Source organism: Euprymna scolopes, chromosome 9, assembly GCF_053919585.1.
Source record: "Euprymna scolopes isolate OS-2025 chromosome 9, ASM5391958v1, whole genome shotgun sequence".
Classification (NCBI taxonomy): Eukaryota; Metazoa; Mollusca; class Cephalopoda; order Sepiida; family Sepiolidae; genus Euprymna; species Euprymna scolopes.
In genome coordinates this window covers 137,957,439-137,982,055 of record NC_136490.1, presented here as the reverse complement: position 1 = coordinate 137,982,055, position 24,617 = coordinate 137,957,439, and the positions used below count along the sequence as shown (strand labels likewise).

The following is a 24,617-nucleotide window of genomic DNA, read 5'->3' as shown; positions in this document are numbered from 1 at the left end:
TTTTACCAGCTATGAAAGGGGAGGGTGTCCTGTAGTTCGAAATAACGTGTACTTGACGTACTCTATTGTAAATGTATAAAGACAAATGAATGTGAGACAATGAGGTCACGATACGAGAGTTAGAATTGTGTATACAATACGTTGTAAGTGTTAAGGTTCCGTGGTGTAGTGGTTATCACGTCTGCTTAACACGCATGAGGTCGCGAGTTCGAAACTCGCCGGAACCTAGACCGATTAAATTTTATTTTGATATTCTCTTCCGCGACACTCTTGTTTTTCTGTAAGTTGATCGCAAAAATACAACGGTTCTCCAGTTACAGTAAGTATTCTCACGTTGAGAAAGACACACTATGCTAACGACTGATGTTACATCACTGCAAACGCGACGGTTCCAATAATCTATAAACGTTGAAAGATGTTAGAAATTATTTCAACAAACGATTCAACCGCATTGCAATTGCTTACAACTAAAATTGTTTTTGTTATCAAGCTGTAATATTTCTTTCAAGCTAACTCAATCTTAATAAACAATATATTACGTAAACTTACACAGTCCCAATTTCATTAGGATCATAGTAGTTCGAATATTATTCTGTCATAATCGAAAAAAAAAATACAATAATTGACACTGTTCAAGGTTCCGGCGAGTTTCGAACTCGCGACCTTCTGCGTGTGAAGCAGACGTGATAACCACTACACTACGGAACCGGACATACCATCCGTTATGTACAGTTTTCATGTCCTCTCTACAAAAATATATCTAGGAACTACTCAAGGATTACGTCTACTTAGTGAACCAACATCGACACATACATGCACACATACACTAGCATATTTTTAAGTATTTACAAATCAAGTTTTCTTTCTAAATGTGTTTCGAAATCAAAAGCATAAACTCATGTTCTTATCTATGTAAATGAGCACTAGTAATCAGCATCATAAAAACAAAACCACAACATACGATATTTTGTTCGATAGAATAAGAACTGTATAAGTTCAATTTACAGACAGTTGTTTTCTACACATAGCAGGAGTGTACATTTATTCTAGATCTATATACTCTTTTAGATCTACCGTTATTCTATATATAATAGTAATAATAATAAATAAATAAATAAAATAATAAATCTATAAATTTAAGTACGTTGTTCCACTTTTCCTTGGTGCATGATAGCTTCGATAAGAAAGATCACATTGCCAAAGCTTTGTACTTTGTGATTTCTGACGCATGAGATTGTGTAGACTTCGGATACAACACCTTAATTGTACTCACTTTCTTCGATTTTTCGTTTTTGTCCGGGTTGGAGTTATCTCTTTGCAAACATATTTCAGAGGAAGGTTAAGGTGTACCCCCCTTTATCTTCTAACTACTATGACTCCATCCGTCATCACCGCTGGGGGCGCTGGGCATAAAACAATAATCGGGACAACTTCGCTTTACACCGGTTTCACACCGGTTTCACACTTGATTAAATAAAATAAATTCATTGAAGTTTACGTAAAAATAGTTGTGATTTTAATCCAAAAACAAATTTACGGGCTGAACGTTTCATTTTGCACTTTCATTTCAACAGGAACTTGGACACTTACAGTAAATACAAACTAAAATTAGTAACAATAGTTTCGTGAGTGCAGCCAGCAGGTTGTTGACCTTGCCGACTTTTACCAGCTATGAAAGGGGAGGGTGTCCTGTAGTTCGAAATAACGTGTACTTGACGTACTCTATTGTAAATGTATAAAGACAAATGAATGTGAGACAATGAGGTCACGATACGAGAGTTAGAATTGTGTATACAATACGTTGTAAGTGTTAAGGTTCCGTGGTGTAGTGGTTATCACGTCTGCTTAACACGCATGAGGTCGCGAGTTCGAAACTCGCCGGAACCTAGACCGATTAAATTTTATTTTGATATTCTCTTCCGCGACACTCTTGTTTTTCTGTAAGTTGATCGCAAAAATACAACGGTTCTCCAGTTACAGTAAGTATTCTCACGTTGAGAAAGACACACTATGCTAACGACTGATGTTACATCACTGCAAACGCGACGGTTCCAATAATCTATAAACGTTGAAAGATGTTAGAAATTATTTCAACAAACGATTCAACCGCATTGCAATTGCTTACAACTAAAATTGTTTTTGTTATCAAGCTGTAATATTTCTTTCAAGCTAACTCAATCTTAATAAACAATATATTACGTAAACTTACACAGTCCCCATTTCATTAGGATCATAGTAGTTCGAATATTATTCTGTCATAATCGAAAAAAAAAAATACAATAATTGACACTGTTCAAGGTTCCGGCGAGTTTCGAACTCGCGACCTTCTGCGTGTGAAGCAGACGTGATAACCACTACACTACGGAACCGGACATACCATCCGTTATGTACAGTTTTCATGTCCTCTCTACAAAAATATATCTAGGAACTACTCAAGGATTACGTCTACTTAGTGAACCAACATCGACACATACATGCACACATACACTAGCATATTTTCAAGTATTTACAAATCAAGTTTTCTTTCTAAATGTGTTTCGAAATCAAAAGCATAAACTCATGTTCTTATCTATGAAAATGGGCACTAGTAATCAGCACCATAAAAACAAAACCACAACATACGATATTTTGTTCGATAGAATAACAACTGTATAAGTTCAATTTACAGACAGTTGTTTTCTACACATAGCAGGAGTGTACATTTATTCTAGATCTATATACTCTTTTAGATCTACCGTTATTCTATATATAATAGTAATAATAATAAATAAATAAATAAAATAATAAATCTATAAATTTAAGTACGTTGTTGCACTTTTCCTTGGTGCATGATAGCTTCGATAAGAAAGATCACATTGCCAAAGCTTTGTACTTTGTGATTTCTGACGCATGAGATTGTGTAGACTTCGGATACAACACCTTAATTGTACTCACTTTCTTCGATTTTTCGTTTTTGTCCGGGTTGGAGTTATCTCTTTGCAAACATATTTCAGAGGAAGGTTAAGGTGTACCCCCCTTTATCTTCTAACTACTATGACTCCATCCGTCATCACCGCAGGGCATAAAACAATAATCGGGACAACTTCGCTTTACACCGGTTTCACACCGGTTTCACACTTGATTAAATAAAATAAATTCATTGAAGTTTACGTAAAAATAGTTGTGATTTTAATCCAAAAACAAATTTACGGGCTGAACGTTTCATTTTGCACTTTCATTTCAACAGGAACTTGGACACTTACAGTAAATACAAACTAAAATTAGTAACAATAGTTTCGTGAGTGCAGCCAGCAGGTTGTTGACCTTGCCGACTTTTACCAGCTATGAAAGGGGCGGGTGTTCTGTAGTTCGAAATAACGTGTACTTAACGTACTCTATTGTAAATGTATAAAGACAAATGAATGTGAGACAATGAGGTCACGATACGAGAGTTAGAATTGTGTATACAATACGTTGTAAGTGTTAAGGTTCCGTGGTGTAGTGGTTATCACGTCTGCTTAACACGCAGAAGGTCGCGAGTTCGAAACTCGCCGGAACCTAGACCGATTAAATTTTATTTTGATATTCTCTTCCGCGACACTCTTGTTTTTCTGTAAGTTGATCGTAAAAATACAACGGTTCTCCAGTTACAGTAAGTATTCTCACGTTGAGAAAGACACACTATGCTAACGACTGATGTTACATCACTGCAAACGCGACGGTTCCAATAATCTATAAACGTTGAAAGATGTTAGAAATTATTTCAACAAACGATTCAACCGCATTGCAATTGCTTACAACTAAAATTGTTTTTGTTATCAAGCTGTAATATTTCTTTCAAGCTAACTCAATCTTAATAAACAATATATTACGTAAACTTACACAGTCCCCATTTCATTAGGATCATAGTAGTTCGAATATTATTCTGTCATAATCGAAAAAAAAAATACAATAATTGACACTGTTCAAGGTTCCGGCGAGTTTCGAACTCGCGACCTTCTGCGTGTGAAGCAGACGTGATAACCACTACACTACGGAACCGGACATACCATCCGTTATGTACAGTTTTCATGTCCTCTCTACAAAAATATATCTAGGAACTACTCAAGGATTACGTCTACTTAGTGAACCAACATCGACACATACATGCACACATACACTAGCATATTTTCAAGTATTTACAAATCAACTTTTCTTTCTAAATGTGTTTCGAAATCAAAAGCATAAACTCATGTTCTTATCTATGTAAATGAGCACTAGTAATCAGCGTCATAAAAACAAAACCACAACATACGATATTTTGTTCGATAGAATAAGAACTGTATAAGTTCAATTTACAAACAGTTGTTTTCTACACATAGCAGGAGTGTACATTTATTCTAGATCTATATACTCTTTTAGATCTACCGTTATTCTATATATAATAGTAATAATAATAAATAAATAAATAAAATAATAAATCTATAAATTTAAGTACGTTGTTGCACTTTTCCTTGGTGCATGATAGCTTCGATAAGAAAGATCACATTGCCAAAGCTTTGTACTTTGTGATTTCTGACGCATGAGATTGTGTAGACTTCGGATACAACACCTTAATTGTACTCACTTTCTTCGATTTTTCGTTTTTGTCCGGGTTGGAGTTATCTCTTTGCAAACATATTTCAGAGGAAGGTTAAGGTGTACCCCCCTTTATCTTCTAACTACTATGACTCCATCCGTCATCACCGCAGGGCATAAAACAATAATCGGGACAACTTCGCTTTACACCGGTTTCACACCGGTTTCACACTTGATTAAATAAAATAAATTCATTGAAGTTTACGTAAAAATAGTTGTGATTTTAATCCAAAAACAAATTTACGGGCTGAACGTTTCATTTTGCACTTTCATTTCAACAGGAACTTGGACACTTACAGTAAATACAAACTAAAATTAGTAACAATAGTTTCGTGAGTGCAGCCAGCAGGTTGTTGACCTTGCCGACTTTTACCAGCTATGAAAGGGGCGGGTGTCCTGTAGTTCGAAATAACGTGTACTTAACGTACTCTATTGTAAATGTATAAAGACAAATGAATGTGAGACAATGAGGTCACGATACGAGAGTTAGAATTGTGTATACAATACGTTGTAAGTGTTAAGGTTCCGTGGTGTAGTGGTTATCACGTCTGCTTAACACGCAGAAGGTCGCGAGTTCGAAACTCGCCGGAACCTAGACCGATTAAATTTTATTTTGATATTCTCTTCCGCGACACTCTTGTTTTTCTGTAAGTTGATCGTAAAAATACAACGGTTCTCCAGTTACAGTAAGTATTCTCACGTTGAGAAAGACACACTATGCTAACGACTGATGTTACATCACTGCAAACGCGACGGTTCCAATAATCTATAAACGTTGAAAGATGTTAGAAATTATTTCAACAAACGATTCAACCGCATTGCAATTGCTTACAACTAAAATTGTTTTTGTTATCAAGCTGTAATATTTCTTTCAAGCTAACTCAATCTTAATAAACAATATATTACGTCAACTTACACAGTCCCAATTTCATTAGGATCATAGTAGTTCGAATATTATTCTGTCATAATCGGAAGAAAAAAAATTTAAAAAAACAGTAGCTGACACTGTTCAAGGTTCCGGCGAGTTTCGAACTCGCGACCTTCTGCGTGTGAAGCAGACGTGATAACCACTACACTACGGAACCGGACATACCATCAGCTATGTACAGTTTTCATGTCCTCTCTACAAAAATATATCTAGGAACTACTCAAGGATTACGTCTACTTAGTGAACCAACATCGACACATACATGCACACATACACTAGCATATTTTCAAGTATTTACAAATCAACTTTTCTTTCTAAATGTGTTTCGAAATCAAAAGCATAAACTCATGTCCTTATCTATGTAAATGAGCACTAGTAATCAGCATCATAAAAACAAAACCACAACATACGATATTTTGTTCGATAGAATAAGAACTGTATAAGTTCAATTTACAAACAGTTGTTTTCTACACATAGCAGGAGTGTACATTTATTCTAGATCTATATACTCTTTTAGATCTACCGTTATTCTATATATAATAGTAATAATAATAAATAAATAAATAAAATAATAAATCTATAAATTTAAGTACGTTGTTCCACTTTTCCTTGGTGCATGATAGCTTCGATAAGAAAGATCACATTGCCAAAGCTTTGTACTTTGTGATTTCTGACGCATGAGATTGTGTAGACTTCGGATACAACATCTTAATTGTACTCACTTTCTTCGATTTTTCGTTTTTGTCCGGGTTGGAGTTATCTCTTTGCAAACATATTTCAGAGGAAGGTTAAGGTGTACCCCCCTTTATCTTCTAACTACTATGACTCCATCCGTCATCACCGCTGGGGGCGCTGGGCATAAAACAATAATCGGGACAACTTCGCTTTACACCGGTTTCACACCGGTTTCACACTTGATTAAATAAAATAAATTCATTGAAGTTTACGTAAAAATAGTTGTGATTTTAATCCAAAAACAAATTTACGGGCTGAACGTTTCATTTTGCACTTTCATTTCAACAGGAACTTGGACACTTACAGTAAATACAAACTAAAATTAGTAACAATAGTTTCGTGAGTGCAGCCAGCAGGTTGTTGACCTTGCCGACTTTTACCAGCTATGAAAGGGGAGGGTGTCCTGTAGTTCGAAATAACGTGTACTTGACGTACTCTATTGTAAATGTATAAAGACAAATGAATGTGAGACAATGAGGTCACGATACGAGAGTTAGAATTGTGTATACAATACGTTGTAAGTGTTAAGGTTCCGTGGTGTAGTGGTTATCACGTCTGCTTAACACGCAGAAGGTCGCGAGTTCGAAACTCGCCGGAACCTAGACCGATTAAATTTTATTTTGATATTCTCTTCCGCGACACTCTTGTTTTTCTGTAAGTTGATCGCAAAAATACAACGGTTCTCCAGTTACAGTAAGTATTCTCACGTTGAGAAAGACACACTATGCTAACGACTGATGTTACATCACTGCAAACGCGACGGTTCCAATAATCTATAAACGTTGAAAGATGTTAGAAATTATTTCAACAAACGATTCAACCGCATTGCAATTGCTTACAACTAAAATTGTTTTTGTTATCAAGCTGTAATATTTCTTTCAAGCTAACTCAATCTTAATAAACAATATATTACGTAAACTTACACAGTCCCAATTTCATTACGATCATAGTAGTTCGAATATTATTCTGTCATAATCGAAAAAAAAAATACAATAATTGACACTGTTCAAGGTTCCGGCGAGTTTCGAACTCGCGACCTTCTGCGTGTGAAGCAGACGTGATAACCACTACACTACGGAACCGGACATACCATCCGTTATGTACAGTTTTCATGTCCTCTCTACAAAAATATATCTAGGAACTACTCAAGGATTACGTCTACTTAGTGAACCAACATCGACACATACATGCACACATACACTAGCATATTTTCAAGTATTTACAAATCAACTTTTCTTTCTAAATGTGTTTCGAAATCAAAAGCATAAACTCATGTTCTTATCTATGTAAATGAGCACTAGTAATCAGCGTCATAAAAACAAAACCACAACATACGATATTTTGTTCGATAGAATAAGAACTGTATAAGTTCAATTTACAGACAGTTGTTTTCTACACATAGCAGGAGTGTACATTTATTCTAGATCTATATACTCTTTTAGATCTACCGTTATTCTATATATAATAGTAATAATAATAAATAAATAAATAAAATAATAAATCTATAAATTTAAGTACGTTGTTCCACTTTTCCTTGGTGCATGATAGCTTCGATAAGAAAGATCACATTGCCAAAGCTTTGTACTTTGTGATTTCTGACGCATGAGATTGTGTAGACTTCGGATACAACACCTTAATTGTACTCACTTTCTTCGATTTTTCGTTTTTGTCCGGGTTGGAGTTATCTCTTTGCAAACATATTTCAGAGGAAGGTTAAGGTGTACCCCCCTTTATCTTCTAACTACTATGACTCCATCCGTCATCACCGCTGGGGGCGCTGGGCATAAAACAATAATCGGGACAACTTCGCTTTACACCGGTTTCACACCGGTTTCACACTTGATTAAATAAAATAAATTCATTGAAGTTTACGTAAAAATAGTTGTGATTTTAATCCAAAAACAAATTTACGGGCTGAACGTTTCATTTTGCACTTTCATTTCAACAGGAACTTGGACACTTACAGTAAATACAAACTAAAATTAGTAACAATAGTTTCGTGAGTGCAGCCAGCAGGTTGTTGACCTTGCCGACTTTTACCAGCTATGAAAGGGGAGGGTGTCCTGTAGTTCGAAATAACGTGTACTTGACGTACTCTATTGTAAATGTATAAAGACAAATGAATGTGAGACAATGAGGTCACGATACGAGAGTTAGAATTGTGTATACAATACGTTGTAAGTGTTAAGGTTCCGTGGTGTAGTGGTTATCACGTCTGCTTAACACGCAGAAGGTCGCGAGTTCGAAACTCGCCGGAACCTAGACCGATTAAATTTTATTTTGATATTCTCTTCCGCGACACTCTTGTTTTTCTGTAAGTTGATCGCAAAAATACAACGGTTCTCCAGTTACAGTAAGTATTCTCACGTTGAGAAAGACACACTATGCTAACGACTGATGTTACATCACTGCAAACGCGACGGTTCCAATAATCTATAAACGTTGAAAGATGTTAGAAATTATTTCAACAAACGATTCAACCGCATTGCAATTGCTTACAACTAAAATTGTTTTTGTTATCAAGCTGGAATATTTCTTTCAAGCTAACTCAATCTTAATAAACAATATATTACGTAAACTTACACAGTCCCAATTTCATTACGATCATAGTAGTTCGAATATTATTCTGTCATAATCGAAAAAAAAAATACAATAATTGACACTGTTCAAGGTTCCGGCGAGTTTCGAACTCGCGACCTTCTGCGTGTGAAGCAGACGTGATAACCACTACACTACGGAACCGGACATACCATCCGTTATGTACAGTTTTCATGTCCTCTCTACAAAAATATATCTAGGAACTACTCAAGGATTACGTCTACTTAGTGAACCAACATCGACACATACATGCACACATACACTAGCATATTTTCAAGTATTTACAAATCAACTTTTCTTTCTAAATGTGTTTCGAAATCAAAAGCATAAACTCATGTCCTTATCTATGTAAATGAGCACTAGTAATCAGCATCATAAAAACAAAACCACAACATACGATATTTTGTTCGATAGAATAAGAACTGTATAAGTTCAATTTACAAACAGTTGTTTTCTACACATAGCAGGAGTGTACATTTATTCTAGATCTATATACTCTTTTAGATCTACCGTTATTCTATATATAATAGTAATAATAATAAATAAATAAATAAAATAATAAATCTATAAATTTAAGTACGTTGTTCCACTTTTCCTTGGTGCATGATAGCTTCGATAAGAAAGATCACATTGCCAAAGCTTTGTACTTTGTGATTTCTGACGCATGAGATTGTGTAGACTTCGGATACAACACCTTAATTGTACTCACTTTCTTCGATTTTTCGTTTTTGTCCGGGTTGGAGTTATCTCTTTGCAAACATATTTCAGAGGAAGGTTAAGGTGTACCCCCCTTTATCTTCTAACTACTATGACTCCATCCGTCATCACCGCTGGGCATAAAACAATAATCGGGACAACTTCGCTTTACACCGGTTTCACACCGGTTTCACACTTGATTAAATAAAATAAATTCATTGAAGTTTACGTAAAAATAGTTGTGATTTTAATCCAAAAACAAATTTACGGGCTGAACGTTTCATTTTGCACTTTCATTTCAACAGGAACTTGGACACTTACAGTAAATACAAACTAAAATTAGTAACAATAGTTTCGTGAGTGCAGCCAGCAGGTTGTTGACCTTGCCGACTTTTACCAGCTATGAAAGGGGAGGGTGTCCTGTAGTTCGAAATAACGTGTACTTGACGTACTCTATTGTAAATGTATAAAGACAAATGAATGTGAGACAATGAGGTCACGATACGAGAGTTAGAATTGTGTATACAATACGTTGTAAGTGTTAAGGTTCCGTGGTGTAGTGGTTATCACGTCTGCTTAACACGCAGAAGGTCGCGAGTTCGAAACTCGCCGGAACCTAGACCGATTAAATTTTATTTTGATATTCTCTTCCGCGACACTCTTGTTTTTCTGTAAGTTGATCGCAAAAATACAACGGTTCTCCAGTTACAGTAAGTATTCTCACGTTGAGAAAGACACACTATGCTAACGACTGATGTTACATCACTGCAAACGCGACGGTTCCAATAATCTATAAACGTTGAAAGATGTTAGAAATTATTTCAACAAACGATTCAACCGCATTGCAATTGCTTACAACTAAAATTGTTTTTGTTATCAAGCTGTAATATTTCTTTCAAGCTAACTCAATCTTAATAAACAATATATTACGTAAACTTACACAGTCCCCATTTCATTAGGATCATAGTAGTTCAAATATTATTCTGTCATAATCGAAAAAAAAAATACAATAATTGACACTGTTCAAGGTTCCGGCGAGTTTCGAACTCGCGACCTTCTGCGTGTGAAGCAGACGTGATAACCACTACACTACGGAACCGGACATACCATCCGTTATGTACAGTTTTCATGTCCTCTCTACAAAAATATATCTAGGAACTACTCAAGGATTACGTCTACTTAGTGAACCAACATCGACACATACATGCACACATACACTAGCATATTTTCAAGTATTTACAAATCAACTTTTCTTTCTAAATGTGTTTCGAAATCAAAAGCATAAACTCATGTCCTTATCTATGTAAATGAGCACTAGTAATCAGCATCATAAAAACAAAACCACAACATACGATATTTTGTTCGATAGAATAAGAACTGTATAAGTTCAATTTACAAACAGTTGTTTTCTACACATAGCAGGAGTGTACATTTATTCTAGATCTATATACTCTTTTAGATCTACCGTTATTCTATATATAATAGTAATAATAATAAATAAATAAATAAAATAATAAATCTATAAATTTAAGTACGTTGTTCCACTTTTCCTTGGTGCATGATAGCTTCGATAAGAAAGATCACATTGCCAAAGCTTTGTACTTTGTGATTTCTGACGCATGAGATTGTGTAGACTTCGGATACAACATCTTAATTGTACTCACTTTCTTCGATTTTTCGTTTTTGTCCGGGTTGGAGTTATCTCTTTGCAAACATATTTCAGAGGAAGGTTAAGGTGTACCCCCCTTTATCTTCTAACTACTATGACTCCATCCGTCATCACCGCTGGGGGCGCTGGGCATAAAACAATAATCGGGACAACTTCGCTTTACACCGGTTTCACACCGGTTTCACACTTGATTAAATAAAATAAATTCATTGAAGTTTACGTAAAAATAGTTGTGATTTTAATCCAAAAACAAATTTACGGGCTGAACGTTTCATTTTGCACTTTCATTTCAACAGGAACTTGGACACTTACAGTAAATACAAACTAAAATTAGTAACAATAGTTTTGTGAGTGCAGCCAGCAGGTTGTTGACCTTGCCGACTTTTACCAGCTATGAAAGGGGAGGGTGTCCTGTAGTTCGAAATAACGTGTACTTGACGTACTCTATTGTAAATGTATAAAGACAAATGAATGTGAGACAATGAGGTCACGATACGAGAGTTAGAATTGTGTATACAATACGTTGTAAGTGTTAAGGTTCCGTGGTGTAGTGGTTACCACGTCTGCTTAACACGCAGTAGGTCGCGAGTTCGAAACTCGCCGGAACCTAGACCGATTAAATTTTATTTTGATATTCTCTTCCGCGACACTCTTGTTTTTCTGTAAGTTGATCGCAAAAATACAACGGTTCTCCAGTTACAGTAAGTATTCTCACGTTGAGAAAGACACACTATGCTAACGACTGATGTTACATCACTGCAAACGCGACGGTTCCAATAATCTATAAACGTTGAAAGATGTTAGAAATTATTTCAACAAACGATTCAACCGCATTGCAATTGCTTACAACTAAAATTGTTTTTGTTATCAAGCTGTAATATTTCTTTCAAGCTAACTCAATCTTAATAAACAATATATTACGTAAACTTACACAGTCCCAATTTCATTACGATCATAGTAGTTCGAATATTATTCTGTCATAATCGAAAAAAAAAATACAATAATTGACACTGTTCAAGGTTCCGGCGAGTTTCGAACTCGCGACCTTCTGCGTGTGAAGCAGACGTGATAACCACTACACTACGGAACCGGACATACCATCCGTTATGTACAGTTTTCATGTCCTCTCTACAAAAATATATCTAGGAACTACTCAAGGATTACGTCTACTTAGTGAACCAACATCGACACATACATGCACACATACACTAGCATATTTTCAAGTATTTACAAATCAACTTTTCTTTCTAAATGTGTTTCGAAATCAAAAGCATAAACTCATGTCCTTATCTATGTAAATGAGCACTAGTAATCAGCATCATAAAAACAAAACCACAACATACGATATTTTGTTCGATAGAATAAGAACTGTATAAGTTCAATTTACAAACAGTTGTTTTCTACACATAGCAGGAGTGTACATTTATTCTAGATCTATATACTCTTTTAGATCTACCGTTATTCTATATATAATAGTAATAATAATAAATAAATAAATAAAATAATAAATCTATAAATTTAAGTACGTTGTTCCACTTTTCCTTGGTGCATGATAGCTTCGATAAGAAAGATCACATTGCCAAAGCTTTGTACTTTGTGATTTCTGACGCATGAGATTGTGTAGACTTCGGATACAACATCTTAATTGTACTCACTTTCTTCGATTTTTCGTTTTTGTCCGGGTTGGAGTTATCTCTTTGCAAACATATTTCAGAGGAAGGTTAAGGTGTACCCCCCTTTATCTTCTAACTACTATGACTCCATCCGTCATCACCGCTGGGGGCGCTGGGCATAAAACAATAATCGGGACAACTTCGCTTTACACCGGTTTCACACCGGTTTCACACTTGATTAAATAAAATAAATTCATTGAAGTTTACGTAAAAATAGTTGTGATTTTAATCCAAAAACAAATTTACGGGCTGAACGTTTCATTTTGCACTTTCATTTCAACAGGAACTTGGACACTTACAGTAAATACAAACTAAAATTAGTAACAATAGTTTCGTGAGTGCAGCCAGCAGGTTGTTGACCTTGCCGACTTTTACCAGCTATGAAAGGGGAGGGTGTCCTGTAGTTCGAAATAACGTGTACTTGACGTACTCTATTGTAAATGTATAAAGACAAATGAATGTGAGACAATGAGGTCACGATACGAGAGTTAGAATTGTGTATACAATACGTTGTAAGTGTTAAGGTTCCGTGGTGTAGTGGTTACCACGTCTGCTTAACACGCAGAAGGTCGCGAGTTCGAAACTCGCCGGAACCTAGACCGATTAAATTTTATTTTGATATTCTCTTCCGCGACACTCTTGTTTTTCTGTAAGTTGATCGCAAAAATACAACGGTTCTCCAGTTACAGTAAGTATTCTCACGTTGAGAAAGACACACTATGCTAACGACTGATGTTACATCACTGCAAACGCGACGGTTCCAATAATCTATAAACGTTGAAAGATGTTAGAAATTATTTCAACAAACGATTCAACCGCATTGCAATTGCTTACAACTAAAATTGTTTTTGTTATCAAGCTGTAATATTTCTTTCAAGCTAACTCAATCTTAATAAACAATATATTACGTAAACTTACACAGTCCCAATTTCATTACGATCATAGTAGTTCGAATATTATTCTGTCATAATCGAAAAAAAAAATACAATAATTGACACTGTTCAAGGTTCCGGCGAGTTTCGAACTCGCGACCTTCTGCGTGTGAAGCAGACGTGATAACCACTACACTACGGAACCGGACATACCATCCGTTATGTACAGTTTTCATGTCCTCTCTACAAAAATATATCTAGGAACTACTCAAGGATTACGTCTACTTAGTGAACCAACATCGACACATACATGCACACATACACTAGCATATTTTCAAGTATTTACAAATCAACTTTTCTTTCTAAATGTGTTTCGAAATCAAAAGCATAAACTCATGTCCTTATCTATGTAAATGAGCACTAGTAATCAGCATCATAAAAACAAAACCACAACATACGATATTTTGTTCGATAGAATAAGAACTGTATAAGTTCAATTTACAAACAGTTGTTTTCTACACATAGCAGGAGTGTACATTTATTCTAGATCTATATACTCTTTTAGATCTACCGTTATTCTATATATAATAGTAATAATAATAAATAAATAAATAAAATAATAAATCTATAAATTTAAGTACGTTGTTCCACTTTTCCTTGGTGCATGATAGCTTCGATAAGAAAGATCACATTGCCAAAGCTTTGTACTTTGTGATTTCTGACGCATGAGATTGTGTAGACTTCGGATACAACACCTTAATTGTACTCACTTTCTTCGATTTTTCGTTTTTGTCCGGGTTGGAGTTATCTCTTTGCAAACATATTTCAGAGGAAGGTTAAGGTGTACCCCCCTTTATCTTCTAACTACTATGACTCCATCCGTCATCACCGCTGGGCATAAAACAATAATCGGGACAACTTCGCTTTACACCGGTTTCACACCGGTTTCACACTTGATTAAATAAAATAAATTCATTGAAGTTTACGTAAAAATAGTTGTGATTTTAATCCAAAAACAAATTTACGGGCTGAACGTTTCATTTTGCACTTTCATTTCAACAGGAACTTGGACACTTACAGTAAATACAAACTAAAATTAGTAACAATAGTTTCGTGAGTGCAGCCAGCAGGTTGTTGACCTTGCCGACTTTTACCAGCTATGAAAGGGGAGGGTGTCCTGTAGTTCGAAATAACGTGTACTTGACGTACTCTATTGTAAATGTATAAAGACAAATGAATGTGAGACAATGAGGTCACGATACGAGAGTTAGAATTGTGTATACAATACGTTGTAAGTGTTAAGGTTCCGTGGTGTAGTGGTTACCACGTCTGCTTAACACGCAGAAGGTCGCGAGTTCGAAACTCGCCGGAACCTAGACCGATTAAATTTTATTTTGATATTCTCTTCCGCGACACTCTTGTTTTTCTGTAAGTTGATCGCAAAAATACAACGGTTCTCCAGTTACAGTAAGTATTCTCACGTTGAGAAAGACACACTATGCTAACGACTGATGTTACATCACTGCAAACGCGACGGTTCCAATAATCTATAAACGTTGAAAGATGTTAGAAATTATTTCAACAAACGATTCAACCGCATTGCAATTGCTTACAACTAAAATTGTTTTTGTTATCAAGCTGTAATATTTCTTTCAAGCTAACTCAATCTTAATAAACAATATATTACGTAAACTTACACAGTCCCCATTTCATTAGGATCATAGTAGTTCAAATATTATTCTGTCATAATCGAAAAAAAAAATACAATAATTGACACTGTTCAAGGTTCCGGCGAGTTTCGAACTCGCGACCTTCTGCGTGTGAAGCAGACGTGATAACCACTACACTACGGAACCGGACATACCATCCGTTATGTACAGTTTTCATGTCCTCTCTACAAAAATATATCTAGGAACTACTCAAGGATTACGTCTACTTAGTGAACCAACATCGACACATACATGCACACATACACTAGCATATTTTCAAGTATTTACAAATCAACTTTTCTTTCTAAATGTGTTTCGAAATCAAAAGCATAAACTCATGTCCTTATCTATGTAAATGAGCACTAGTAATCAGCATCATAAAAACAAAACCACAACATACGATATTTTGTTCGATAGAATAAGAACTGTATAAGTTCAATTTACAAACAGTTGTTTTCTACACATAGCAGGAGTGTACATTTATTCTAGATCTATATACTCTTTTAGATCTACCGTTATTCTATATATAATAGTAATAATAATAAATAAATAAATAAAATAATAAATCTATAAATTTAAGTACGTTGTTCCACTTTTCCTTGGTGCATGATAGCTTCGATAAGAAAGATCACATTGCCAAAGCTTTGTACTTTGTGATTTCTGACGCATGAGATTGTGTAGACTTCGGATACAACATCTTAATTGTACTCACTTTCTTCGATTTTTCGTTTTTGTCCGGGTTGGAGTTATCTCTTTGCAAACATATTTCAGAGGAAGGTTAAGGTGTACCCCCCTTTATCTTCTAACTACTATGACTCCATCCGTCATCACCGCTGGGCATAAAACAATAATCGGGACAACTTCGCTTTACACCGGTTTCACACCGGTTTCACACTTGATTAAATAAAATAAATTCATTGAAGTTTACGTAAAAATAGTTGTGATTTTAATCCAAAAACAAATTTACGGGCTGAACGTTTCATTTTGCACTTTCATTTCAACAGGAACTTGGACACTTACAGTAAATACAAACTAAAATTAGTAACAATAGTTTCGTGAGTGCAGCCAGCAGGTTGTTGACCTTGCCGACTTTTACCAGCTATGAAAGGGGAGGGTGTCCTGTAGTTCGAAATAACGTGTACTTGACGTACTCTATTGTAAATGTATAAAGACAAATGAATGTGAGACAATGAGGTCACGATACGAGAGTTAGAATTGTGTATACAATACGTTGTAAGTGTTAAGGTTCCGTGGTGTAGTGGTTACCACGTCTGCTTAACACGCAGAAGGTCGCGAGTTCGAAACTCGCCGGAACCTAGACCGATTAAATTTTATTTTGATATTCTCTTCCGCGACACTCTTGTTTTTCTGTAAGTTGATCGCAAAAATACAACGGTTCTCCAGTTACAGTAAGTATTCTCACGTTGAGAAAGACACACTATGCTAACGACTGATGTTACATCACTGCAAACGCGACGGTTCCAATAATCTATAAACGTTGAAAGATGTTAGAAATTATTTCAACAAACGATTCAACCGCATTGCAATTGCTTACAACTAAAATTGTTTTTGTTATCAAGCTGTAATATTTCTTTCAAGCTAACTCAATCTTAATAAACAATATATTACGTAAACTTACACAGTCCCCATTTCATTAGGATCATAGTAGTTCAAATATTATTCTGTCATAATCGAAAAAAAAAATACAATAATTGACACTGTTCAAGGTTCCGGCGAGTTTCGAACTCGCGACCTTCTGCGTGTGAAGCAGACGTGATAACCACTACACTACGGAACCGGACATACCATCCGTTATGTACAGTTTTCATGTCCTCTCTACAAAAATATATCTAGGAACTACTCAAGGATTACGTCTACTTAGTGAACCAACATCGACACATACATGCACACATACACTAGCATATTTTCAAGTATTTACAAATCAACTTTTCTTTCTAAATGTGTTTCGAAATCAAAAGCATAAACTCATGTCCTTATCTATGTAAATGAGCACTAGTAATCAGCATCATAAAAACAAAACCACAACATACGATATTTTGTTCGATAGAATAAGAACTGTATAAGTTCAATTTACAAACAGTTGTTTTCTACACATAGCAGGAGTGTACATTTATTCTAGATCTATATACTCTTTTAGATCTACCGTTATTCTATATATAATAGTAATAATAATAAATAAATAAATAAAATAATAAATCTATAAATTTAAGTACGTTGTTCCACTTTTCCTTGGTGCATGATAGCTTCGATAAGAAAGATCACATTGCCAAAGCTTTGTACTTTGTGATTTCTGACGCATGAGATTGTGTAGACTTCGGATACAACATCTTAATTGTACTCACTTTCTTCGATTTTTCGTTTTTGTCCGGGTTGGAGTTATCTCTTTGCAAACATATTTCAGAGGAAGGTTAAGGTGTACCCCCCTTTATCTTCTAACTACTATGACTCCATCCGTCATCACCGCTGGGGGCGCTGGGCATAAAACAATAATCGGGACAACTTCGCTTTACACCGGTTTCACACTTGATTAAATAAAATAAATTCATTGAAGTTTACGTAAAAATAGTTGTGATTTTAATCCAAAAACAAATTTACGGGCTGAACGTTTCATTTTGCACTTTCATTTCAACAGGAACTTGGACACTTACAGTAAATACAAACTAAAATTAGTAACAATAGTTTCGTGAGTGCAGCCAGCAGGTTGTTGACCTTGCCGACTTTTACCAGCTATGAAAGGGGAGGGTGTCCTGTAGTTCGAAATAACGTGTACTTGACGTACTCTATTGTAAATGTATAAAGACAAATGAATGTGAGACAATGAGGTCACGATACGAGAGTTAGAATTGTGTATACAATACGTTGTAAGTGTTAAGGTTCCGTGGTGTAGTGGTTATCACGTCTGCTTAACACGCATAAGGTCGCGAGTTCGAAACTCGCCGGAACCTAGACCGATTACATTTTATTTTGATATTCTCTTCCGCGACACTCTTGTTTTTCTGTAAGTTGATCGCAAAAATACAACGGTTCTCCAGTTACAGTAAGTATTCTCACGTTGAGAAAGACACACTATGCTAACGACTGATGTTACATCACTGCAAACGCGACGGTTCCAATAATCTATAAACGTTGAAAGATGTTAGAAATTATTTCAACAAACGATTCAACCGCATTGCAATTGCTTACAACTAAAATTGTTTTTGTTATCAAGCTGGAATATTTCTTTCAAGCTAACTCAATCTTAATAAACAATATATTACGTAAACTTACACAGTCCCAATTTCATTACGATCATAGTAGTTCGAATATTATTCTGTCATAATCGAAAAAAAAAATACAATAATTGACACTGTTCAAGGTTCCGGCGAGTTTCGAACTCGCGACCTTCTGCGTGTGAAGCAGACGTGATAACCACTACACTACGGAACCGGACATACCATCCGTTATGTACAGTTTTCATGTCCTCTCTACAAAAATATATCTAGGAACTACTCAAGGATTACGTCTACTTAGTGAACCAACATCGACACATACATGCACACATACACTAGCATATTTTCAAGTATTTACAAATCAACTTTTCTTTCTAAATGTGTTTCGAAATCAAAAGCATAAACTCATGTTCTTATCTATGTAAATGAGCACTAGTAATCAGCGTCATAAAAACAAAACCACAACATACGATATTTTGTTCGATAGAATAAGAACTGTATAAGTTCAATTTACAGACAGTTGTTTTCTACACATAGCAGGAGTGTACATTTATTCTAGATCTATATACTCTTTTAGATCTACCGTTATTCTATATATAATAGTAATAATAATAAATAAATAAATAAAATAATAAATCTATAAATTTAAGTACGTTGTTGCACTTTTCCTTGGTGCATGATAGCTTCGATAAGAAAGATCACATTGCCAAAGCTTTGTACTTTGTGATTTCTGACGCATGAGATTGTGTAGACTTCGGATACAACACCTTAATTGTACTCACTTTCTTCGATTTTTCGTTTTTGTCCGGGTTGGAGTTATCTCTTTGCAAACATATTTCAGAGGAAGGTTAAGGTGTACCCCCCTTTATCTTCTAACTACTATGACTCCATCCGTCATCACCGCTGGGGGCGCTGGGCATAAAACAATAATCGGGACAACTTCGCTTTACACCGGTTTCACACCGGTTTCACACTTGATTAAATAAAATAAATTCATTGAAGTTTACGTAAAAATAGTTGTGATTTTAATCCAAAAACAAATTTACGGGCTGAACGTTTCATTTTGCACTTTCATTTCAACAGGAACTTGGACACTTACAGTAAATACAAACTAAAATTAGTAACAATAGTTTCGTGAGTGCAGCCAGCAGGTTGTTGACCTTGCCGACTTTTACCAGCTATGAAAGGGGAGGGTGTCCTGTAGTTCGAAATAACGTGTACTTGACGTACTCTATTGTAAATGTATAAAGACAAATGAATGTGAGACAATGAGGTCACGATACGAGAGTTAGAATTGTGTATACAATACGTTGTAAGTGTTAAGGTTCCGTGGTGTAGTGGTTATCACGTCTGCTTAACACGCATAAGGTCGCGAGTTCGAAACTCGCCGGAACCTAGACCGATTACATTTTATTTTGATATTCTCTTCCGCGACACTCTTGTTTTTCTGTAAGTTGATCGCAAAAATACAACGGTTCTCCAGTTACAGTAAGTATTCTCACGTTGAGAAAGACACACTATGCTAACGACTGATGTTACATCACTGCAAACGCGACGGTTCCAATAATCTATAAACGTTGAAAGATGTTAGAAATTATTTCAACAAACGATTCAACCGCATTGCAATTGCTTACAACTAAAATTGTTTTTGTTATCAAGCTGGAATATTTCTTTCAAGCTAACTCAATCTTAATAAACAATATATTACGTAAACTTACACAGTCCCAATTTCATTACGATCATAGTAGTTCGAATATTATTCTGTCATAATCGAAAAAAAAAATACAATAATTGACACTGTTCAAGGTTCCGGCGAGTTTCGAACTCGCGACCTTCTGCGTGTGAAGCAGACGTGATAACCACTACACTACGGAACCGGACATACCATCCGTTATGTACAGTTTTCATGTCCTCTCTACAAAAATATATCTAGGAACTACTCAAGGATTACGTCTACTTAGTGAACCAACATCGACACATACATGCACACATACACTAGCATATTTTCAAGTATTTACAAATCAACTTTTCTTTCTAAATGTGTTTCGAAATCAAAAGCATAAACTCATGTTCTTATCTATGTAAATGAGCACTAGTAATCAGCGTCATAAAAACAAAACCACAACATACGATATTTTGTTCGATAGAATAAGAACTGTATAAGTTCAATTTACAGACAGTTGTTTTCTACACATAGCAGGAGTGTACATTTATTCTAGATCTATATACTCTTTTAGATCTACCGTTATTCTATATATAATAGTAATAATAATAAATAAATAAATAAAATAATAAATCTATAAATTTAAGTACGTTGTTGCACTTTTCCTTGGTGCATGATAGCTTCGATAAGAAAGATCACATTGCCAAAGCTTTGTACTTTGTGATTTCTGACGCATGAGATTGTGTAGACTTCGGATACAACACCTTAATTGTACTCACTTTCTTCGATTTTTCGTTTTTGTCCGGGTTGGAGTTATCTCTTTGCAAACATATTTCAGAGGAAGGTTAAGGTGTACCCCCCTTTATCTTCTAACTACTATGACTCCATCCGTCATCACCGCTGGGGGCGCTGGGCATAAAACAATAATCGGGACAACTTCGCTTTACACCGGTTTCACACCGGTTTCACACTTGATTAAATAAAATAAATTCATTGAAGTTTACGTAAAAATAGTTGTGATTTTAATCCAAAAACAAATTTACGGGCTGAACGTTTCATTTTGCACTTTCATTTCAACAGGAACTTGGACACTTACAGTAAATACAAACTAAAATTAGTAACAATAGTTTCGTGAGTGCAGCCAGCAGGTTGTTGACCTTGCCGACTTTTACCAGCTATGAAAGGGGAGGGTGTCCTGTAGTTCGAAATAACGTGTACTTGACGTACTCTATTGTAAATGTATAAAGACAAATGAATGTGAGACAATGAGGTCACGATACGAGAGTTAGAATTGTGTATACAATACGTTGTAAGTGTTAAGGTTCCGTGGTTATCACGTCTGCTTAACACGCGGAAGGTCGCGAGTTCGAAACTCGCCGGAACCTAGACCGATTAAATTTTATTTTGATATTCTCTTCCGCGACACTCTTGTTTTTCTGTAAGTTGATCGCAAAAATACAACGGTTCTCCAGTTACAGTAAGTATTCTCACGTTGAGAAAGACACACTATGCTAACGACTGATGTTACATCACTGCAAACGCGACGGTTCCAATAATCTATAAACGTTGAAAGATGTTAGAAATTATTTCAACAAACGATTCAACCGCATTGCAATTGCTTACAACTAAAATTGTTTTTGTTATCAAGCTGGAATATTTCTTTCAAGCTAACTCAATCTTAATAAACAATATATTACGTAAACTTACACAGTCCCAATTTCATTACGATCATAGTAGTTCGAATATTATTCTGTCATAATCGAAAAAAAAAATACAATAATTGACACTGTTCAAGGTTCCGGCGAGTTTCGAACTCGCGACCTTCTGCGTGTGAAGCAGACGTGATAACCACTACACTACGGAACCGGACATACCATCCGTTATGTACAGTTTTCATGTCCTCTCTACAAAAATATATCTAGGAACTACTCAAGGATTACGTCTACTTAGTGAACCAACATCGACACATACATGCACACATACACTAGCATATTTTCAAGTATTTACAAATCAACTTTTCTTTCTAAATGTGTTTCGAAATCAAAAGCATAAACTCATGTCCTTATCTATGTAAATGAGCACTAGTAATCAGCATCATAAAAACAAAACCACAACATACGATATTTTGTTCGATAGAATAAGAACTGTATAAGTTCAATTTACAAACAGTTGTTTTCTACACATAGCAGGAGTGTACATTTATTCTAGATCTATATACTCTTTTAGATCTACCGTTATTCTATATATAATAGTAATAATAATAAATAAATAAATAAAATAATAAATCTATAAATTTAAGTACGTTGTTGCACTTTTCCTTGGTGCATGATAGCTTCGATAAGAAAGATCACATTGCCAAAGCTTTGTACTTTGTGATTTCTGACGCATGAGATTGTGTAGACTTCGGATACAACACCTTAATTGTACTCACATTCTTCGATTTTTCGTTTTTGTCCGGGTTGGAGTTATCTCTTTGCAAACATATTTCAGAGGAAGGTTAAGGTGTACCCCCCTTTATCTTCTAACTACTATGACTCCATCCGTCATCACCGCTGGGGGCGCTGGGCATAAAACAATAATCGGGACAACTTCGCTTTACACCGGTTTCACACCGGTTTCACACTTGATTAAATAAAATAAATTCATTGAAGTTTACGTAAAAATAGTTGTGATTTTAATCCAAAAACAAATTTACGGGCTGAACGTTTCATTTTGCACTTTCATTTCAACAGGAACTTGGACACTTACAGTAAATACAAACTAAAATTAGTAACAATAGTTTCGTGAGTGCAGCCAGCAGGTTGTTGACCTTGCCGACCAGCTATGAAAGGGGAGGGTGTCCTGTAGTTCGAAATAACGTGTACTTGACGTACTCTATTGTAAATGTATAAAGACAAATGAATGTGAGACAATGAGGTCACGATACGAGAGTTAGAATTGTGTATACAATACGTTGTAAGTGTTAAGGTTCCGTGGTGTAGTGGTTATCACGTCTGCTTAACACGCAGAAGGTCGCGAGTTCGAAACTCGCCGGAACCTAGACCGATTAAATTTTATTTTGATATTCTCTTCCGCGACACTCTTGTTTTTCTGTAAGTTGATCGCAAAAATACAACGGTTCTCCAGTTACAGTAAGTATTCTCACGTTGAGAAAGACACACTATGCTAACGACTGATGTTACATCACTGCAAACGCGACGGTCCCAATAATCTATAAACGTTGAAAGATGTTAGAAATTATTTCAACAAACGATTCAACCGCATTGCAATTGCTTACAACTAAAATTGTTTTTGTTATCAAGCTGTAATATTTCTTTCAAGCTAACTCAATCTTAATAAACAATATATTACGTAAACTTACACAGTCCCCATTTCATTAGGATCATAGTAGTTCAAATATTATTCTGTCATAATCGAAAAAAAAAATACAATAATTGACACTGTTCAAGGTTCCGGCGAGTTTCGAACTCGCGACCTTCTGCGTGTGAAGCAGACGTGATAACCACTACACTACGGAACCGGACATACCATCCGTTATGTACAGTTTTCATGTCCTCTCTACAAAAATATATCTAGGAACTACTCAAGGATTACGTCTACTTAGTGAACCAACATCGACACATACATGCACACATACACTAGCATATTTTCAAGTATTTACAAATCAACTTTTCTTTCTAAATGTGTTTCGAAATCAAAAGCATAAACTCATGTCCTTATCTATGTAAATGAGCACTAGTAATCAGCATCATAAAAACAAAACCACAACATACGATATTTTGTTCGATAGAATAAGAACTGTATAAGTTCAATTTACAAACAGTTGTTTTCTACACATAGCAGGAGTGTACATTTATTCTAGATCTATATACTCTTTTAGATCTACCGTTATTCTATATATAATAGTAATAATAATAAATAAATAAATAAAATAATAAATCTATAAATTTAAGTACGTTGTTCCACTTTTCCTTGGTGCATGATAGCTTCGATAAGAAAGATCACATTGCCAAAGCTTTGTACTTTGTGATTTCTGACGCATGAGATTGTGTAGACTTCGGATACAACATCTTAATTGTACTCACTTTCTTCGATTTTTCGTTTTTGTCCGGGTTGGAGTTATCTCTTTGCAAACATATTTCAGAGGAAGGTTAAGGTGTACCCCCCTTTATCTTCTAACTACTATGACTCCATCCGTCATCACCGCTGGGCATAAAACAATAATCGGGACAACTTCGCTTTACACCG

The 24,617-nt window shown here is 35.4% G+C and overlaps 29 non-coding genes across 29 annotated transcripts; 14 read left to right on the top strand and 15 right to left on the bottom strand.

The window, feature by feature from the left end:
* The first annotated feature begins 154 nt into the window (after window positions 1-154).
* Trnav-aac (transfer RNA valine (anticodon AAC)) lies at window positions 155-227 on the top strand. Its single transcript has one exon. It is a non-coding gene; the product is annotated as a tRNA-Val (tRNA).
* A 408-nt stretch (window positions 228-635) lies between these two features.
* On the bottom strand, window positions 636-708 carry Trnav-cac (transfer RNA valine (anticodon CAC)). Its single transcript has one exon. It is a non-coding gene; the product is annotated as a tRNA-Val (tRNA).
* Window positions 709-1,814: 1,106 nt separating this feature from the next.
* On the top strand, window positions 1,815-1,887 carry Trnav-aac (transfer RNA valine (anticodon AAC)). The gene has a single exon. It is a non-coding gene; the product is annotated as a tRNA-Val (tRNA).
* A 409-nt stretch (window positions 1,888-2,296) lies between these two features.
* Trnav-cac (transfer RNA valine (anticodon CAC)) lies at window positions 2,297-2,369 on the bottom strand. Its single transcript has one exon. It is a non-coding gene; the product is annotated as a tRNA-Val (tRNA).
* A 1,097-nt stretch (window positions 2,370-3,466) lies between these two features.
* Window positions 3,467-3,539, top strand: Trnav-aac (transfer RNA valine (anticodon AAC)). Its single transcript has one exon. It is a non-coding gene; the product is annotated as a tRNA-Val (tRNA).
* A 408-nt stretch (window positions 3,540-3,947) lies between these two features.
* Trnav-cac (transfer RNA valine (anticodon CAC)) lies at window positions 3,948-4,020 on the bottom strand. The gene has a single exon. It is a non-coding gene; the product is annotated as a tRNA-Val (tRNA).
* Window positions 4,021-5,117: 1,097 nt separating this feature from the next.
* Window positions 5,118-5,190, top strand: Trnav-aac (transfer RNA valine (anticodon AAC)). Its single transcript has one exon. It is a non-coding gene; the product is annotated as a tRNA-Val (tRNA).
* Window positions 5,191-5,608: 418 nt separating this feature from the next.
* Trnav-cac (transfer RNA valine (anticodon CAC)) lies at window positions 5,609-5,681 on the bottom strand. The gene has a single exon. It is a non-coding gene; the product is annotated as a tRNA-Val (tRNA).
* A 1,106-nt stretch (window positions 5,682-6,787) lies between these two features.
* Window positions 6,788-6,860, top strand: Trnav-aac (transfer RNA valine (anticodon AAC)). Its single transcript has one exon. It is a non-coding gene; the product is annotated as a tRNA-Val (tRNA).
* A 408-nt stretch (window positions 6,861-7,268) lies between these two features.
* On the bottom strand, window positions 7,269-7,341 carry Trnav-cac (transfer RNA valine (anticodon CAC)). The gene has a single exon. It is a non-coding gene; the product is annotated as a tRNA-Val (tRNA).
* Window positions 7,342-8,447: 1,106 nt separating this feature from the next.
* Trnav-aac (transfer RNA valine (anticodon AAC)) lies at window positions 8,448-8,520 on the top strand. Its single transcript has one exon. It is a non-coding gene; the product is annotated as a tRNA-Val (tRNA).
* A 408-nt stretch (window positions 8,521-8,928) lies between these two features.
* Window positions 8,929-9,001, bottom strand: Trnav-cac (transfer RNA valine (anticodon CAC)). Its single transcript has one exon. It is a non-coding gene; the product is annotated as a tRNA-Val (tRNA).
* Window positions 9,002-10,098: 1,097 nt separating this feature from the next.
* Trnav-aac (transfer RNA valine (anticodon AAC)) lies at window positions 10,099-10,171 on the top strand. The gene has a single exon. It is a non-coding gene; the product is annotated as a tRNA-Val (tRNA).
* Window positions 10,172-10,579: 408 nt separating this feature from the next.
* On the bottom strand, window positions 10,580-10,652 carry Trnav-cac (transfer RNA valine (anticodon CAC)). The gene has a single exon. It is a non-coding gene; the product is annotated as a tRNA-Val (tRNA).
* Window positions 10,653-11,758: 1,106 nt separating this feature from the next.
* On the top strand, window positions 11,759-11,831 carry Trnav-aac (transfer RNA valine (anticodon AAC)). The gene has a single exon. It is a non-coding gene; the product is annotated as a tRNA-Val (tRNA).
* Window positions 11,832-12,239: 408 nt separating this feature from the next.
* Trnav-cac (transfer RNA valine (anticodon CAC)) lies at window positions 12,240-12,312 on the bottom strand. The gene has a single exon. It is a non-coding gene; the product is annotated as a tRNA-Val (tRNA).
* A 1,106-nt stretch (window positions 12,313-13,418) lies between these two features.
* Window positions 13,419-13,491, top strand: Trnav-aac (transfer RNA valine (anticodon AAC)). Its single transcript has one exon. It is a non-coding gene; the product is annotated as a tRNA-Val (tRNA).
* Window positions 13,492-13,899: 408 nt separating this feature from the next.
* Window positions 13,900-13,972, bottom strand: Trnav-cac (transfer RNA valine (anticodon CAC)). Its single transcript has one exon. It is a non-coding gene; the product is annotated as a tRNA-Val (tRNA).
* Window positions 13,973-15,069: 1,097 nt separating this feature from the next.
* On the top strand, window positions 15,070-15,142 carry Trnav-aac (transfer RNA valine (anticodon AAC)). The gene has a single exon. It is a non-coding gene; the product is annotated as a tRNA-Val (tRNA).
* A 408-nt stretch (window positions 15,143-15,550) lies between these two features.
* On the bottom strand, window positions 15,551-15,623 carry Trnav-cac (transfer RNA valine (anticodon CAC)). Its single transcript has one exon. It is a non-coding gene; the product is annotated as a tRNA-Val (tRNA).
* Window positions 15,624-16,720: 1,097 nt separating this feature from the next.
* On the top strand, window positions 16,721-16,793 carry Trnav-aac (transfer RNA valine (anticodon AAC)). The gene has a single exon. It is a non-coding gene; the product is annotated as a tRNA-Val (tRNA).
* Window positions 16,794-17,201: 408 nt separating this feature from the next.
* Trnav-cac (transfer RNA valine (anticodon CAC)) lies at window positions 17,202-17,274 on the bottom strand. Its single transcript has one exon. It is a non-coding gene; the product is annotated as a tRNA-Val (tRNA).
* A 1,095-nt stretch (window positions 17,275-18,369) lies between these two features.
* On the top strand, window positions 18,370-18,442 carry Trnav-aac (transfer RNA valine (anticodon AAC)). The gene has a single exon. It is a non-coding gene; the product is annotated as a tRNA-Val (tRNA).
* A 408-nt stretch (window positions 18,443-18,850) lies between these two features.
* Trnav-cac (transfer RNA valine (anticodon CAC)) lies at window positions 18,851-18,923 on the bottom strand. The gene has a single exon. It is a non-coding gene; the product is annotated as a tRNA-Val (tRNA).
* A 1,106-nt stretch (window positions 18,924-20,029) lies between these two features.
* Trnav-aac (transfer RNA valine (anticodon AAC)) lies at window positions 20,030-20,102 on the top strand. Its single transcript has one exon. It is a non-coding gene; the product is annotated as a tRNA-Val (tRNA).
* Window positions 20,103-20,510: 408 nt separating this feature from the next.
* Trnav-cac (transfer RNA valine (anticodon CAC)) lies at window positions 20,511-20,583 on the bottom strand. The gene has a single exon. It is a non-coding gene; the product is annotated as a tRNA-Val (tRNA).
* A 1,579-nt stretch (window positions 20,584-22,162) lies between these two features.
* Trnav-cac (transfer RNA valine (anticodon CAC)) lies at window positions 22,163-22,235 on the bottom strand. Its single transcript has one exon. It is a non-coding gene; the product is annotated as a tRNA-Val (tRNA).
* Window positions 22,236-23,335: 1,100 nt separating this feature from the next.
* Window positions 23,336-23,408, top strand: Trnav-aac (transfer RNA valine (anticodon AAC)). Its single transcript has one exon. It is a non-coding gene; the product is annotated as a tRNA-Val (tRNA).
* A 408-nt stretch (window positions 23,409-23,816) lies between these two features.
* On the bottom strand, window positions 23,817-23,889 carry Trnav-cac (transfer RNA valine (anticodon CAC)). Its single transcript has one exon. It is a non-coding gene; the product is annotated as a tRNA-Val (tRNA).
* Between the last annotated feature and the right edge of the window lie 728 nt (window positions 23,890-24,617).